The sequence below is a fragment of the Lytechinus pictus genome, chromosome 2, assembly GCF_037042905.1.
Source record: "Lytechinus pictus isolate F3 Inbred chromosome 2, Lp3.0, whole genome shotgun sequence".
Lineage (NCBI taxonomy): Eukaryota > Metazoa > Echinodermata > Echinoidea > Temnopleuroida > Toxopneustidae > Lytechinus > Lytechinus pictus.
The window spans coordinates 51,174,728-51,193,697 of NC_087246.1; positions in this window are offsets into that span (position 1 = coordinate 51,174,728).

The window sequence follows — 18,970 nt, forward strand, 5'->3', positions numbered from 1 at the left end:
TGTTTTGCTTTTAGTATCTGTCCTGTCTTGTCCAAGTGATTGTCTGTTCACACACTCCTGAACTCATGTATTTTTTTTTATACAGCAGGGGTATATATGATATAATATTTTTTGTTAATTGTAACATAGTAGGCTTAAAAAGCTTGACCCCACTAGTATTATTTTTCATTGTACAAACCTTTTTAATTTACGATTTGAATTTCATTGATCAAAGATATACTTTAATTAACTATTTATTGCAGGGAACCCATACTAACAAGCTTTGCTTTCCAGTGGGTTCCCTTTTTTCATTTCTGTATATTATACTTTTGTGTTTTGCTATACATTGTAACTTTTGTTAAATTTTGGAATGAAAAAGAATAAATGCAATCAATCAAAAGCCATAGCATTAAATGATTTTTTATATAAGATTAAATCTAAGGATTCACCCAATTGTGTTTTCTGTGATAAAAGTGAGGAAACAATAGTCCACCTGTTTTGCGAATGTGAAAGGGTAATCCCTATTTGGCAATCCCTTTTAACGATAATTTCCCAAAATAATGTTCAAATAAATGGTTCTAATTTTGAAAAAATGTTCGGACTCCCAGCTGATAAGTTCATTTCATACTTTTTCTTACTTTTGAAGTATTATATTCATACATGTAAATTTAAGAATAATCCTCAAAGTTTTAGGATTAAAAAATTTGATAAAAAACAACAGGACTTGGAATATTTGATAGCTAAGAAAAAAAAAAGTTGCCCGCTCACTTTAAGAAGTGGCGATTCACCTTATAATTTGGTTTTCAAAAATGTCAACAGGTTACATGATAACTAACAATGTATATTTTGTATAACAGGCTTAGTGCCCCATTTTTAAAATAATACTGCGCTGTATTGGTTATATGGTTGTAGACATCAGTTCCCATTTTTTCATGCAACTTGTATCTCAGTTTCCTTGATATACTTGTTCGTTTAAAATCCTCCATAATTTATTATGTCGTCTTGGATAACCAGTTGTGTTTTTTAATCCTACCAGTAGTTGTTCGGAAACCATTTTATAATCATAGCTGGTATATTTTGTTTTGTTTACTTTATTTATACCAAATCACCTATCTTTGTTTAGATAACATTGATATTAAGTCATCACTCTGCCACATTCCTTTTTTGGGGGGTGGGGGGATAAGTGGATAGGTTCTTTTTTTTATTATTATGGTTGTTATTTTTTCTTTTTTGTGTAACTAACTTGTGTTTATGTGATTTGCAATCACCTAATAATCATTTGTAAATTTTGTGATTTTATTTTAATTTATTATGATAAAAACAGAAATATAAATAAAGAATAAAAAAAAAGTATCTCAAAATTTAAATATTTTGATGACAGTTCTGAATAAAGTTATAAAATGGGTAGCAACCTTCTTTTGCCTCGAAAGAGTTCATCAAAGGTATCAAGGGCCTTTTTCAGACAATATGAGACTGCCAACATTGCTATATTTTTTAAATACAGCCCTTTAATACGTTCTAGTTATCAGCCGAGCCACGGTAAGTCAGTAAATTAAAAAACAATAATGAAATATGGGGGATAGGGATAAAAGGGATAAATATAAGAATTTAGAGGATGCAACTGGAGCCTGGTTCATAAAGAGTAAACACTGTGCTAACTAACTACCCAGGCACTTCAATTGGGCCTCGGAACCGGATGGGGGCCTGGTGGGGCTTCAGCCACCCCCCCCTTCCAAAAACGTGTACAACCACGTATAAATTACCATCTGATTGCGATTACTTCCAAAGGCTCATGAATTTTGGCAAGAAGAATCTGAAATTTCAATGTCAGAACCAAATTGTACAGAAAAAATGGGTCAAGATTTAAAAGCGATACGACGACCTGGCGTGATAAAGTGGTCATCAGATATTTCTTTTGTAATTCTTAGTTGATAGATTTTCTTAAATAATCTATAAATGAAAGTTGATTCAGATTCACACGCAAGTTTTTGAGATGCATAATTGTTTGCAATCAGCCGTGTGTAAATGAGTTACTATGTATTTGGTATCAAATCAATTAAAGATTACAATCAAAGGATTATAGTGTCAAATTTGTTTTATTAAAAAATTGTTAATGATTGTGATGATGTTTATCTCTGGTTTCCCTTTTTTTCTGAGATGCAACGAACTTGTCACTAAAACAGTTCAAAGTTTTCACACTTTCTTTGATCCATACTTCATATCGCGGGATGTTATCTAACTTCGCTCTTCTGAATCCAATTGAAATATGGGTCCCGTTTCACAGAGACCTTTTCTATACAACAAATGCACAATTTCCACAACAAGTCTATCAGCCAATCAGATAGAAGGATTTCAATGTCTTTAAATTGTTATTGCGAATTCGTTACTATAATAAGTTTTATGAAACGGGCCCAGCACAATCTGAATCTGATATGCATGGTAATGGATCTCGTTTTATAGTGACTTATTGTAATAACAAAATTAATTATATAACAAGTTTACTATATCAGTCAATCAAGTTGAATGATTTCAATGACTTTAAACTTTAATACTGCATTTTATTTATTTGGCCTGTAACTGAAAAAAAAATTATGAAACGGGCCCCAACGGTATGAACAAAAATGGGTTCAGTGACCCCAGTGTACAAATAACTTTATGTAATCTATTACGTTTGCACAAAGAGAACCTCAGTGAAGAACGCACAAAAAATGGATTCACTATCATCTGTTTATATAGGAGAATTGACCCATGCATATATAAGGATTGCCCCCGGCCTTTCTTAAATTTTAACAAGAGTTAGTGCCTTAACACAACAGTGCATTCGTGGTCTTGATCATATATTCAACATTTCATTTTTTTAAATCGCAGTTACTTCCATTGGGGTCGATCGAGGGGGGGGGGGGGAGGGGTGAGGATATGAAGTTCAGGTGGGGAGATTTGAATTGAATTGAATTGAATGGTCTGTATTATCATCCTCCAAGGAATCACGGTAGAATATTATAATGATAATGTTTATTGTTATTGAATGGAAAAAATGGAGAAAATAAAAAAATCATGATGCAATAGAATAAGATCTTCATGTTTTATTTTTTTATAAATATCATACACTTTTCAAAATTTACCCCTCTCGCAACCATGCATGCAATGCAACTATGCAAGCGCATGCATGGAATGTGCCCCGTTTAATGCACCCTCTTGATCACTTCATTTTCGCATTCTTTATTCAGGTTTATGAAGTAAAAAAATGAAAATTTACATTTTAAAGAGGGTATGAAATAAAAGTTAACGAAGTACCAGTCTTAAAAAAAAGAAAAAAAAGCTAACATGTATTTAAAATTTGATTCCTAACGCCTTCCCCCCACTGACATTACAAATGGGGGGCACGGACCCCCAAAGTTTCATGACCAAGAAAGAAAAAAAGTAAAGAAAAGAAAAAGGGGTGAAATATGATATTATTAGTGTTGATATCATGTTGAATCTATCACAAAGTTAGATTTTAAAAATATTACTTAAAAGGTCAAAATATTTGCTCACTTGCTTCGCTCATAATTATTCGAAACCTTTAAAAAAAATAGAATTTGCCCCAAATGCGATTTCTGGCCCCCTAAAAAAGTGTGGCTCATTATACGCCACTGACCAACTCCCTCTATAAACTAAAATAAAATCTCTCACAGAGAACAATCAATCATCCCCAAGGCATCCCCCCCCCCCCCACATTATGATATATACCGATCGACACCTATACTTCAAGTCTCCAGTAGAATCAAGTTCAGACTGTGCCAAGAGGGAATAAAGTGCCATTATACTCTATTGCACTTTTATCAATTAATGAACCGCGCCATCTTGAGAGCAAAGGCACGAATCTCGTATAGCAGGTGCATCTGTCTTCTCTAGCTCGCTAGCTCGCTGCAGTGCAATCTACGACCGAAAAAGAGATGTTGCGTCCATGGCCAACATCTGACGCTTTAATTTCTGGGCCGATTGTACGCAGATCTACAAACTTCCGAATGATTTTGGAACTTTCTAGGAATTAGCTCAGGATATATTCTCACAGAAACATTACAATCATCAGGAAAATTGATGCATTGACTGATGTGGGAGACCCATATCGAAGTGAAAAATATAATATTTGATGTTTCAAAGTGTAGTTGTTGATACCGGTACTTTGAAAATTTTGAGGAGCGAGGAGTGACATTTATTATCGCACGGATAATGTGCCAGGAGTAACCCGAAGCTTGGCGGGTCAGAGAAAGCCAAGTTGTGGAGGAACTCGCCGTGACTTTTGGAAACGAACTTAAAAAGCTGCTGATTTGGGAAGTTTATGTGGGTAGGTTGAAAATGAAATATTTTTAATATTTTCATATAATATTATGTACTGTTCAGCTGTTTGCAAACTGCACATTTTATTTCATAAAGTATCAAAATTGTATCTATATTGTAGTAATTAAATTAGGCCGAGATCAGATCAGGTCTTCCGACTCGACCTTCTATTCAACTCCAGTTTTTCACTTGGGCTGGGCATCGTGGTGTCCATTGACTGGGGGAACTCGGCAAGTGCAAATATATGTATTTTTTATGGATAGCAATTCATCTACATCATACATGATCTAGTATCTAAGTGATAACCAATGTTTATTATTGACTTCACTCTCACTCAGGACTGTCACTCGGCATGCTCAGGGAGCTCATCAGTTGCTATGGTGATCAATGTGTTCAATTTACTGTTCATGATTATTTTTTATTAATTCATATTATAGTTTTCATTATTTGATGATACTAGAATTAGTTACTAAAATGATAATGATGATAGTAACAATAATAATGACAATAATGATAATGAATTATTGTCATTGTTATCATTACTAATAGTATTAATCTCATTACTACATATATCATGTATAAATATAGGATGGTGGGGGGGGGTAATATTATTTCCTCCCCTCCTTGGGATCAAACAATCCCTTATACTGATTGAAAACTTGAAATTTTGCTGCTTGTTATATGAGGATCTGCATGCACAAGCTTTTAACAAAATAACGATATACATGTAAATGATGTAATACACCACCAGGGGCGGCGGTGCGAATTTGAAAGTGGGGGGGGGGGCACAGGGAAAAAGGGCATATTTTTTTTAAAGGGGCACTATCTTAATTCTAAGAAAACAAATGACTTATTTACAGTGGCGTAATGAGCCAAAAATTTTGAGGCAGCTAGATATGTTTTATCACGATTTATAAGAAGTAAATATTATGACCTTTTTTACGAAAGTTTTATGATAGATTTTTAAATAATATTCAGAAAATATCATATTTCACCCATCTCTCTTTCTTTCTCTTTTTTTTTCTTGGTCGTGAAAAATTGGGGGGGGGGGGCAAGAGCCCCCAAGGCCCCCCATCTGTACGCCACTGCTTATCTACCAACTCACATGACTCGTGAAACTTAAGACACGTATGATTATTGCAGGTTTTTTCCTTCTTAAGTAGTAACATTAGATTGTTTTTCTTCTTCTGAAGGGGAACTCGTAACTAACATATAAAACGGGTCCTTCTCAGGTGAAAGGGTTACAGAACACATTGTGAGAGGCACTTTTCTTGGGTAATTTTCTTACTTATGATTTTTTTAAATAAAGATTTGATATTTTGTAAAACAATTTTTAACAGAGATTTATGGATTATATTAGAATGAAAAATAAATGTGGGTTAATGATAATGACATGCCTACATGTAGTATGTACCTGGGTGGCTTGCCATGTATAGCCAGCATACATGTACTGTGCAGTACATTATTGAAGTATTCAGTAGTGCAAAGGTTTTGACATGTGTTAGTTTTAGGATTATATTCATGACTGGAATTATCAACTTTTTGATACCATACTTGTATGGTTCTTTAATTAAAACAATATCAACCTGTTTTAACTAACAAACAGAACTAAGCATTTTAATTTTCAATTTTGGGCTTTGCCTTTTTAACTGTTTTTAAGCCTCAAGCTTTAGCGGCTCCTTCTTCAAGAAACAGACTGCCTTAATAATGACTTGTGTTTGCACCCCTTCTACACTTTTATAAGTTATAACTTTTTCTTGATATTTTTAACTTATTTTTTAATGTATTTATTTGATAATGTATTTACAATATGATATAATTACAAAGATCTTCATGAAAAGGTACAATAGATGTATGTAACTTAAATATAAAAACACACCACAGGGATACATCACCACACATCACATGACAACTAAATACAGCACAGTACTACACAGGACCAGTCAGTACTTGACAATAACACCAGACTTGTCTCTCTAAGAGTTACACACCAGTGTTCCGATGTAACCAGAACTAAACTAATGGGTGCTGATAGATATAGGCTTAATTCTTAGAGGAAGAAAAGCAGTAAATTATTGGATTAAAAGGCACTTTTTCTTGAAATTTGAGACATCATACTTGTACATGCTGCTATGTATTCATAATGACTGGTTAATTGATTGTTTTCCATTAATTAAATGTTCGTTGCATTGGTGAGGAAACCGCAGTGTACCAGGGCATGTGAGATAAAAGTCTCTCCATTACAACAAGGTGTGCAGGGTTTAATTAGATTTATTTCAACGAATCACAAAGCACAGAGGAAATCAGCTGGCTCTTAGTGGTCAATTAAAATGGCAGGGTCAAATTTTTTACTCATTATCTATTTAATGGGCTATGGAAATACATACTCCATCTTTAGAAATGAGAAATTTAAAGCTAAATTACAGTAGTTGCAGTAAAACACTAATTTCGTGAGAAAGTCTGTAAAACCAAGGTTAAGTATGACTATATCATCGTGGATCTAGTTACATAAACTGAACTTTGTGAAATCATCAAATCTAAGCTGAAATACGATCACACTTAAGATCGCCAACACAGATAGGCACACGTGGGACAGTGTATTATTATTGCTGGAATAAAGACCCGACGGAAGTGACCGAATCCGTGATTATTTTGCTTATTTCTCAGCAATTACACAATTTCTTCCAGAATCCTTTGGCACATATTTTTTATTCATACAAACAGACACTTGGGTGGTCATTATATTAGATTCTGTAAAAAGTCATTTTGAAATCGTTACCAGAACTGGAATTTACCTTTAATGAAGACCCAAGTTGGAAGAACAGAATCCATGAATGGTATTTCTACCCCAGCCAGTAGGACTGGAACTGATAAGTAAATAACCTGCTAGTTCGGTGATCTCACGTTTTTCAACGAAGTCGGCGGCGTACAGCAAGCCTACATATTCCGACTTAAACCAAGACAAGACGAGAAAAGACAACTATGTGTACATAGGTATACTTTAGGATAGGAATATACTTCCTCTGTTCATATACCTGTCATGTTCATATGGATCATACCTTTTTTAACAATAAGTTACTGACAGGGTAAAACAGAAATTGGATTACATTTTTATGGGCACAAATTTTCTAACTGAACCTGTTCAGCAGTACTGTACTTATATAAAGAGCAGTCATTGAGATACAATGTACATGATTTGTTTAGCTTTTCTTTATTGTGTAAATCACAGCAGGTACATAAACATGAAATTACACACGTAATGTCTCATCTGGTAATTCATGCAGATTTAAACAATTAGGAATTTTCAATACTATATGTGCATCATTTTTTGATTTTCTTCAACCGTGCATTATTACTTAACCCATTAACGATGCCCTCCATGCCTAAACTTGACAAGCAGGTTGTATTGTGTCTGCAGAATTTGGTTGTTGACCGAGTTTGATGGGAATGGGCCACCCATTTCCTCCTCAGGGAAACTCAGTAGGGTGTCCGGGGGACAAGTTCCTCACATGGATTCAATCATATTGTGTCATCCATAATGTCTGCACTGTCTTGTTTCTCATGTGTTCTACAGTACTGCTATCATGGACCTACTGGTAACTTCTATGTAAAGCCATTAATGTAGAATGAAACCTTGGAACAAGTTAGCCTGTATGAAAACTGAAAAATCAAAGAATAAGATCAATGAAAGTTCCAGAGCAATGACATAAACAATCCTGAACGCTTAATGTTGAAATCAACAATGCTATGGAGATTCTCCTTTCGGCAATTCGACTAATATTTGTGATGTGAGTGTCACACAAGTACAACTCTCCCATTTGAAGACCGACAATTTTATAGGCCTACTTTTGTTTTGCTTTGTATAAGGATGAATTGTATGGCATGTAAATCTTATACCATTCAAATGTGCATTAAACATTGATTTAGCATTCTTGGTTCCTGTCACCATGGAGATAAATATAAAATATCCATGCTTTCACAATCTCTTCACCAATATCAGTGGATAAAAAATACAATTTCCTGTTGTATCATGGGTTTCCATGATCTTATTATTCACATTTCAGTTTTCTTGCTTGCACTAAATGTTTTCAGTTTCCAGCTCAGAAAAATCCTCTCTGAAGGTTAGAAGATGGATGCCGAAAATCGTAATGTGCCATGTATGTTTCTTTGATGGTTTTGAAAGAATTCCAAAAGACATTACTAATTGCTTTTCTTTGGGGCAATCACTGAGTGAGCATACAGATTTCGATGGGAATCCCTTTAGAACGAGGTCCTCTTGTAATGCCATAATTGTCGTCTATTCATGAGGAGAACAGGATGGAACCCATTGTGACATGGTATTAGTCTGTTTTATTACATCACAACCTTGTTCCTATACATTCCAATAGGGATTAGGGTAAAGGATTTCCCTTTCTTGTCACCCTTTTAATCATCTTTTTAAACCAGGGTTATCATGTACTTATCTCCATACTGGGATGTCTCCCAAGAAAGTGGAATTCACAGCCATCTTCTTGTGCCGAAACATTGCAAGGTTTCAGTACAGCCTTCCTGTATGCTTAAAGTTAAAGCTCTTTGAAGCTGTATTACTGTAGTTCAATTTCTTTAAACAATTATACACATTTTGGAGGTAACATTTGCATATATTGTAGGCAAAGGTCCATAGATACATCAATATTTTGTATGCTTTTGTGTTCAATATAATCTATTTACAGAGTTGATTGTGTCTGTTTTTACACCAGGAAACTTAGATTCAGGATTATGTGCTTTCCCTTTTGATTTTATATATACATGTAGGCCCTATAGATTTTCAATTTGCAGAAAAAGTGCATTTGTTTACTTATTTGTTAACTCATTTGGCAGCTTACTTATATATATGCCTACTTACATATTTTTATATATTACTTTCTGCTCACCGGCTTATTGACAGTAAGAAATTGAAAGTTATTTTTAGTGCTTGATTTCCTATTTACCTAGCTCTACCTTTTTAAGGAATAAGTCTGAATTTTGAACTAATCAAATAATGAAAGGATAATACTTTTGTATTAATTATGAAATAGTTTTCTTTCACCTGATGCCTTTTTCTATATCATTTGACCAACCATGGACCTACAAGCTATACTAGACCAACTGACCAACCCATGTTTTGTTCGACAGGCTTGGGTTTCTGGCAAGGGGAGAAAAAGAAATATACAACTTCAATCCATGATGGAGGCATTACAGAGTAGAGGAATGCCTTCAGAAAGAAATGAAAACAAGCGTACATTAGGGCCGTCTGCACCATCCCGAGTTTTCAAATTAGCGCGCTATTACTGATCCGGCAAATTATCCCGATCTGAAAAATCTCGAGATAGTTGGCGGTGCAGACGCAATTATCGCGCTAGTTCGTAGGATTAATCTCGAGATTGCAATCCCAAGTCAACTCGGGTTTATTTGCAAAATAGCGCGCTATTTTACGAATTATCCCGCTAATTCGTCGGTGCAGACGCACTCGAGATTGGACTCGGGGTAATTTATTCATGACGTCAGTCCATAATGCAATTCGCGTTCCACTTCCGCCTTGGTCAAAACATAAACACGTATATTTCTGTGGCGGAAGTCAACTTTATACATGCGAATAGCGTTCATAAGCAACGATGATGTCCCACCAGTGAATGGATTTTGGGAGAGACCAGACCGAAGGCCAAGGGGGAGGCGCTCATCGACGATGGTCATATTCAATAACAACACTGACAGCAGTGTTGTCTTCCTTCGCAAAATGTGAGCAAATAGCATTTCTTTCCTCCTTCTCTCCCCCTCTCTCTCTCTGTCGTTGCCTCCTACTCCGCCATCATATTTAACGAAGAATACATCACTTCTTCGCTCGCTGAGCTGAGAGGATTGTTGCATAACACCGGTTGAATTCGGCGAAAGTGCTAGTGAAAGGAGTACATTGCTTGCATATCGCGGGAAGTTATTCAAAAGCGCGGGCCGTTGAAACTCCAAGATCCGAAAGTGCGCATGCTCGTAATATCGGGCTTGTTGCCTCGCTCGAGCAGGAATCGCTCTTCGTGGGATGGTGCAGACGGGGTTTCTTGAATCTCGAGATTAATCGCGAAGAGGGCTGATCGGGCTAAAATCTCGAGATTGAGCAAACTCGGGATGGTGCAGCACCGCCTATTGTAAGCAATCTGTCCCCGTGGGTTCATTCTCACACCTGCATCGGATTTAGGTTATAGGCTGAACTCAAGTGCAAAGAGGACATTCACTTTGCTGTACCCTGGCTGTACCTTCTTGTAAGTGTACAATCCTTTCCTTGTAATAGAATAAGGATTGCAAAAAGCTCTTTGGTATTTGTGACATTCTTTAAAAATCCACTGTCAAAAGGGGTTTTGTACTGTACTTGAAGAAAGCAGAAAAAAATAGAATCATGAATAGCATGATGTGGACAGGTTAAAAATCTGAAGTAGAATGTGATTGAAAATGGAAAAAATTAAGAGTTGTCTGTCTATTGGTAAGTTTAAATTGTGATGGGTATTCATTTTTTTTGGTATGAATGCAAAAATCTCCAACACATATTTTCAATGACACAGTGGACAATAAAAAATAAATCTCTAGATGAAAGTAGAGTAGGCCTATACGAAATTAATTTGTTTTAAAATCATGTCCAGGTCCTGTCAGTGTGGTGAAAAGTGGAAATATTGAAATGACTTTCTGAAAAGTTTTGATAGTCTTTCATCACTTTTATGTAGGCCCTACTTATATATTTACCTGTAAGCCCTATGTGATATAGACGAATGTAGACTTATGAGGTGATGAAATAAGATTTTTTTTTAGTCTACTGCCAAGTTTAAGTCCTGCAGTGAATTCATGTATTTCTCGTTGTGATGGTCACATGAAATACCTGAAAGGACAGGAATATCACGTCCATGGACATATCGGCCCTGAAACAAAAGGATTTAAGAAATCTAAGATTTTCACAATTCTTTGAGCTTGAATCCTCACTCGTACAGAACTCCTGTATGTATTGGTTTCAACCCCCTGGATTGCCCAATCAAAAAAAGCTAGCATGATGTGATTACATCTGCTTTCATACCTACTTGATAAAAAATACCAGTATATTGCGAGAATGTGTCAAGACATATATTGAGTGATAATTTATTTTGTTCATTCGCAACCATTTGGACTGGTTAACAAAGTTTTGATAATTTCCATAGGATCTATATTTCTTCAAATTTGCTTTATAAGCTTCAAAAATCTGTGTTACCTTGGAGAATTCCCAGCGAAAGTTTTAGAAGTACATGTATGTAGTGTACGTGCTCACACTGTTTTTCTGATCTTGGTGGAATTCCTGATCAGAGAATAGTCTAGGGACCGTCCTTGTTGCTGATACTATAAGTTACAACATGTGTTATATAGTATCTTGCCATCCAGTGGTACATGTACATGTATTTTCATTGAAATCCTTGATTTTGATTGGCTGTTGATCATCGTTACAATGGTAGTTACCATTGGATGGCAACGTAACAAGGCCCCTCGTATATCATTTTGTGATAGAGTGGGTATGAAAGCAGCTTGTATTCTACCTGTGCATCTATCTCATTCTCAAGACAGGTGACAAATCCATCAAAACCACTGAAATCTAGAAAAATATTAATGTGAGTGAGCTCCACCAATATTACCCACCATGAGGTGTTTTTTGGCACTTTTGTTTTTCATTGAGCCGTGATAATACAGGATGGGAATCGCATCCAACAATGAAGAAAGTAAGAAATATTAGGACTCAGGGATTTTTTTTCTGGCATAGGAACTAATTCCATTAGCTACCAATAAGGTTCAGGATAGACAAAGCTTTCAATTTTCCCTTCTTTGAGGCATATTTTAATATGAACATGATAAATAGGCATGCAGAGGCAGAAAGAAGAAAAGAAATTGATGTTTTGATTGCGATATTTTATACTATTATTATTATTATTATTTGTTTTGGCGTCACCTGTGCCTGGGAAGAGAAAAGCGAACTTAATCACTATGACCCGCAGGTCTCTCCTCCCGATATAACTGATTGGGGGAATGCAGGTGGACCACTACACCGGGGTTTCCCCCTACTCTTATACGAATAGTGCAGTGGGTTCTTAACGTGCAAAGGTGGTTACTCTCCTCTACACGGGGCCTCCATTTAACGTCCTATCCGAGGGACGGAGTGTTTTCCATTGTAACATAGCCTGCATCTATGAAACATGGGAGAGACGTTTACACACAACGCACTGGCTTCAGTCATCCGCCCGGGGTGGACTCGAACCCACGATCTTTGGTTCGACGGGCAGACGCGTTCCCGACTGAGCCAACACCGCTCCATTGAAAGACTGCTGATACTATCTTTTAAGCCACTGAATTACAGTATATAGCCTTTAAAAGTCCTAACTAAAATACCAATAAAGCCTCGTTTATTATGAATTCAGTTAGAAAGTTAATTCTGATCTTGATTATTAAAAAAAAATCAATATTATGAATATGAAGACATGAACAAAACATAGAAAGCCCTTTATGTAAGTAACTTGTGTAGGTTTTTCTTTGCACATGACTGTTATCAGCCAACGAGGTTCACGCAGTCTTTAGCTTGAAAATTCCTACTGAGTTTGGACCGCAGCACAGTGTGATTTTCATTTTCCCAGAATATCATCTTCCCACTTCTTGTCTACAGGATCTTTGCAAGTTCAAATACTCCTACCCCTGTCCTTGGAATAGAAAGTAGTGATTGATTTTTTATGAACGATTCCATTGCATGATGAGTTTCTGTCCTTTGATCAGCCAATAAAGAGTTTTTTTAACATGGCCCAGGATTACATGTACATAATTTCAGTCACAGGTAAAATAGTTACTGATGACAAAAAAAGTTATCTTTTCCATTAAACAATAGGGAATCATTTTGGATCTTTGAGATATTAAAAAAAAGAGTGAATCTGATATTGGTTCTACATGTATTTTTTCACTTTCTGATAGGCCTACTGATACCCCTTTCATAAACCCATCCTCCAATTAGCCGCCTAAGAGTAATGCGGATAATTCAATAAAAATTGTGTTCACAAACTCCGAAAATAATCCGCACTATTTTTACGAGCGCCCGTCCTGAAAAAGGCGGATAATCATGACAACTGCACACGCCCCCTCCGATGCGGTTGTGTTGGAAAAGGGTGACCTTGTGATCGCACCATGGCAATTATCCGCATTATTTGGAAATGCGTTCATTAAGTAAAAATCTGGTCCCGATGCCGCTATTATGCGGATAATTGCAGCATCAAAATAATGCGGATAACTCTGGTCCTCCTCCGATTTTACGACCAAATTATGCTGCTATTAGCCGCATAATTGGGTTTATGAAAGGGGTATGAGCTCATTAAAATTATTGTACATATTGCTGTGTAACTTACATAACTGTAACAATGCTAGTACATCCATATGTACAATTAATGTGCATATTGTATTTTTTTTAAAGGCACATAATGTACATGTGCTCATGTGAAATATGGTGTATTGAGATATGGCCAATAATATTCATGAGATAAGACGGGTCTTTCCTTCAAAATCCCCTGAATCATGTTATAGCGGTAGTCGTGGCACGTCTGGCTCACGATGTCTCATCTCTACCTCACCTCCACCCTCGTCATCCAAATCAAACAATTTTCTTGGAAGTCGGTTTTTCTGAAAAGAAGGGATATTTTGATATATATGCAGTTTGAAATCAGGCTCCAGCAAAATTAAAAATCAGTTAGAAAATTAGAGTTTTGGGAGATTACTTTCTATTAAACTTCTCATGTTGGTCTCTTTAAAATGGCAGACTTTGTGAATAACTCTCAGTACAGTATGTTATGTACTTTACAGATTACTCCTTTAAAGAAGTACAGAATACAGATATTACTAATGATATTATATTGATAATGTGAATATGTGATAATGTAATACACTAAGTCCACTCAATGCAAGTAGTGTGTTAAATTGAAAGGTTATTTGAAGATTCTTTGAATGATCCAACAGTACAGTACATTTCTAGTGGATATGCTGAAAGTCTATGTACATCTCATATTTTAGTTAATTGCTTTAGATAGTTCATTTCCCAGAATTGTTGAGTTTTTTCTTTCTTGAGGGGAATTGATAACATGTATGCTGTTTTAATATTTTTTTACAGAGGACTGAAGAGAAATCTGTAATTCGGAACCCTTTCCATTTTTTGTTTTGTTTTGGAGAAAATAATCTTTTCAGGACTTTCAAAAATTCATGACAAAATTTAGCAAAGTTGAAGAGTCTATAAATGGGATTTGTTCTATTATTCCAATTAAACCGTTCGTCGATTCTTTTCATGTTATATCAAAATTTGCACTTCTTTGCTCAACACATAAAATGTGTAATTTCTTTTGATTTTGTCTTATTTTTTAGATGAATGAGGTCATTTGCCTCAATCTCATTGCTGTTTATTATGAAGGAAATTAGTGCAACCAAGTTTAGAGAAGTTCCAGGCTCCAAAAGGTCTTGTAAATTTGTATGTAGGAAGCAAAAAGTGACATGCTAGCCACTAGGTTTCTATCTCTTAATCCTTTACAGAAGTGATGGCAATCTTTGTTAATAAGTGAGGAAAAAAGAGTTTGATGTCGTTGCTATACTGGTCAAAATGGCATATTTGATCGTCTCTTTATTGGCAGTACAGAAAAGGAAATCAAAGGTCGAAGGCAAGCTAAACAGCACTGCTCGAAGCATAAGAAATGGATCTTATTAGGTCCAAACAGGGAATATGACACTAGATCTTTTTTTAATAAAAATACTGAATTTAGTCAAAACCGATGATTTTTTAAATCACATTCATAATACCTCCTGTTTAATACCAATTATTTTGGCAGTGTATATCGTTTTAGTGTTTCCACCAACTGTGTCACATATAGAATGTGCTGCTAAATTGGATCAATGTTGTGTACTTGGTTTGTACCTATTTCTGCAACAAACCTATTAGCAACTACATGGCCACAAATGCTTTGTCTTTGACCCTGAGCCTGCATCATGCCACTGTCATGTGAAACAGTAAACACGTATACACTGGATATATATATATAAAGCATTGGCTTTACATCTTGTTCCTATTGCACGAGGAGGAACGATTGATTTGGAGGGTGAGCAAGAATCCAACCTCCAAGTCAATGTCATGAACCTCTGCAGTCACAGCAGGAGACTGGCTCCCCGTCTGATTCTATGTCATTGATCCACAGCCGTAGCTTGTCTCTTCATGCCCTATTTCTGGTTCGGTAAATAGTCCTCTGTACATGTGTACATGTGTTTATAGTCCGGTATGTCTCCAATTACAGCCAGGGTACCCCAGTCCCCCTCCCCCTCCCCTCCTTCTGCGCGTCCTGAAGTTTTGGCAGTAAGCTTGTGACTTGACAAACATTCTTTCCTGTCAAATTATGTGGCCCCTCTCTATCTTTCTATCTGTCTCTCTCTCATTCTCTCACTTCCCCTCTGTCTACATTGACCGCCCCCCCCCCTCCCTCTCGCTAATCTCACCCAACTTCAGTTTTTCTTTCAAACCTTTTCTTTCTCCCTTTTAAACATTTTTTTCCTTTTTTCTTTTCTCCTGCATTGCATATATACACATCATTATATCTTTGAAATCCTATTTCATGTTACAAATTTGACAATGAACTTCTTTATTCCTTCCATCTCCCCTCACTCGCATTTCGTAGAAATATCACAGTTCCTGATATCCAATTTCAAATCTTCAGTGCTTCAAATGCACAATATACATGGAGGTCCACGTCTACACATTCATTTTTTCCTGGACAGATATTTTTTGCTGTTTAGAGCTATAGTCTTGGTATAGGGATTTATTACTAGATGTTGGATTATTTAGACCTACATGTCTCGCTACATGTATACGAATTTGATATCTTTCTAGCTGCAGCACAGCAGGGGATTTTGCTGGTGATATAGTATTGCATCAGTCATTTTGGCATTATTAATCTGTCATCAAGCATAGTAAGTATAGGCATAACTACATTCGCTTTCAGGATTCTATACAAAAAACAGAAATTTGCTCTGTATGGTTTATTCTCCAAATATTTAGGAGAGAAATTTGTTTTCATCTAATAAATAACGAAGGAACTCGCAACTTTTCAAGTTTTGATATTTCTGGTTGCAGAAAAATGGCAAAGAAATCCTTAGAGCTCTCATCTTGCTTCCATGCGGTGAATTTAATATTTTTCCTGCTTGTATCCACACAGAATAAAAAAAAATGATGATTGCAATATTGATATAGAAAAAGTTTTTATCAGTAAGGGGTGTAATCATGCGATGTAGTTTAAGTTTTTACCACCTTTTATTGTCATGTGGTGAAACTACAATATTGCCAATGTACATGTACTCTATAATTGAACTAAATGCTGGATTGAAATTGAAATTTCCCATTGTTCCTTTCTTTAGAACATTTAAAGAACCTGTATCTCATAAAATCATTCATTCTACTTGAGTACAATGCTGATGATATATATCATTCAGTCTTGATAGCTCTGCACAGGTGTTCATCCTTTTCATCAAAATGAAAAACGATGCAATCAAATTGATCTCATTTTATCAGATACATATAGCTGAAAAAAGTAATCAAGTTTTATAATTAGGGGGGCAGATTCTTTATCATTCCTTCACCTCTGTGGATGGAACTTATTTGTTGGCAAAAAGAGCAATCTCTTTAGAAACTTCCTCACCACAAGCCAGGTCTGAATGCTTTTCTCATTTTAGCTGCATACCTTTTATAGAAACCTTGAATGCTTTTATGGTATCTGGCTGCTACATGCATTTTGAAATCAGCAAGTCTCTGCACTGAAGATTTCAACAGTTTTTGGTCAAAATACATGCAGACGAGATAAGCCAACAAATTTATGAGCTGCATTTATGCTTAAAAAACTGTGTTGTGAATGTTTTTTTTATATATTTTACTGACTACATATATGATTTTACATTAATTACTTTCCATGATCAAGCCTTTTTACTTAAAGGACAAGTCCACCCCAACAAAAATAGAAAAATCGAACAAGCATAACACTGAAAATTTCTTCAAAATCGGATTGCTCGATAGCTCAGTCAGTAGAGCGGGGGTTTCGGATTCTGGTGACCCAGGTTTGATTCTCACTTGGTGTGAGCTAGTGCCCTTTGGTATGGCATCAATCCTCATTACCAGGTCCCTCAGAGAGGACCTTAAGCTGTCGGTCTTCTGGTTGCTTGCTTACAAGCATTTATGCTTCCTTAGCAATCAGGTAAAAAATCACCACCACTTACCATGTAAAATCGGTGTGAAAGTTATGACATTTTAGAGTTTTGATTAATTTCACAAAACAGTTATGTGTATATACGTCCTGGTCTGTATCCAAATGAGGGGACTGATGATGTTATTCACTCACTTTTTCTTTTTTACTTCGTTATCTGAAATATACATGTAGATTTATTGTGATGCCATAGTGATGTAAGGCAAGGACTACCCTTAAATGTACTCCAATACATAAAATGGCTAAAATGTCATTTTCAATAGTTTTACATGTACTTCAGAGTATATTTTTATTTCATGAGGACATAATCAATATACTACCTGAGTTATATTTAGATTACTGTCCCAGGTAAATGGGTACTTTGGAGACAACCACAAATCCTGGTAATTAGTACATGGCCTGTTGGAAAGTTGTCATTGTCCCTGGTCATTATTCATTGCTAATTTGAAATCTACATAGTCTTATAACCCCGTTCTCATTACACCTTCTAAAACTAGTTTACTGGAAACCAGTTCAGGAAACCAGTTTGGAAGACTGCTTTGCTAGCGTTCCCATTTGATCATCCGAAAGTGGTTTTCAAAATCACTTCATGTAAAGCAATCTTGTTGCTATGGGAACTCTCTCAGTGTGTTGAAACATTTCGCATGAAATTTGAAACCGCAGCGAAGGCATTCTTCACACAGCGTGTGGAGTAGCGCGCTCAAAATGTGCGAAGATTGCTTCCCAAAGAATGGTTGTGTCCTCACTTACGCTAATGCAGTTTAACGAAGCAAAGCAATCTTGAAAACTACATCGCGATGTGGTTTTATAAACCGGTTTGGAAGATCGCTTCAACTGTTCCCATTACACGTTAAACTAGTTTCCAGTATAAAACGAGTTTTAGGAAGGAAGTGAGAACGGTGTCTTAACGATCTCAATTTTAAAGCAGCCATAACTTTCTTATTGCTTGTTCAATTTCTTTCAAACTTTAAAAAGTTTAAAAAGTGAGAAAAATTAGAAATGCAAAGACTCGTTTAACACCAAGCTTTTAATACCAAATTTATAACATGAAACCCCAAAATGATCTTGTGTCTGGTAAACAATAATCCCACACTCTGGTAACCCTGAGATGTGAGAGGCAACTGTTTGGCGCATTTGTCAAATACCACTTGACCCATGCAACAAAGGTGAAACAGTGATGGATTTCTGTGGTTTCTGTTTGAAATATTGCAATAGATCAGTCTGAATTTTGCTTTCAATCAACTGCATGAAAAAAAAAAGAAATACCGGTCAATCAAGAGAGGAAATGGTGGACAGTTGTGGAGATTAACTTTTTAAGTGTGTGATTTTATAGTTAAGGTACCAAAGTTGAGATGCGTGGTCATTGTGGTTTAAAGAGATGGATTAATTATGAT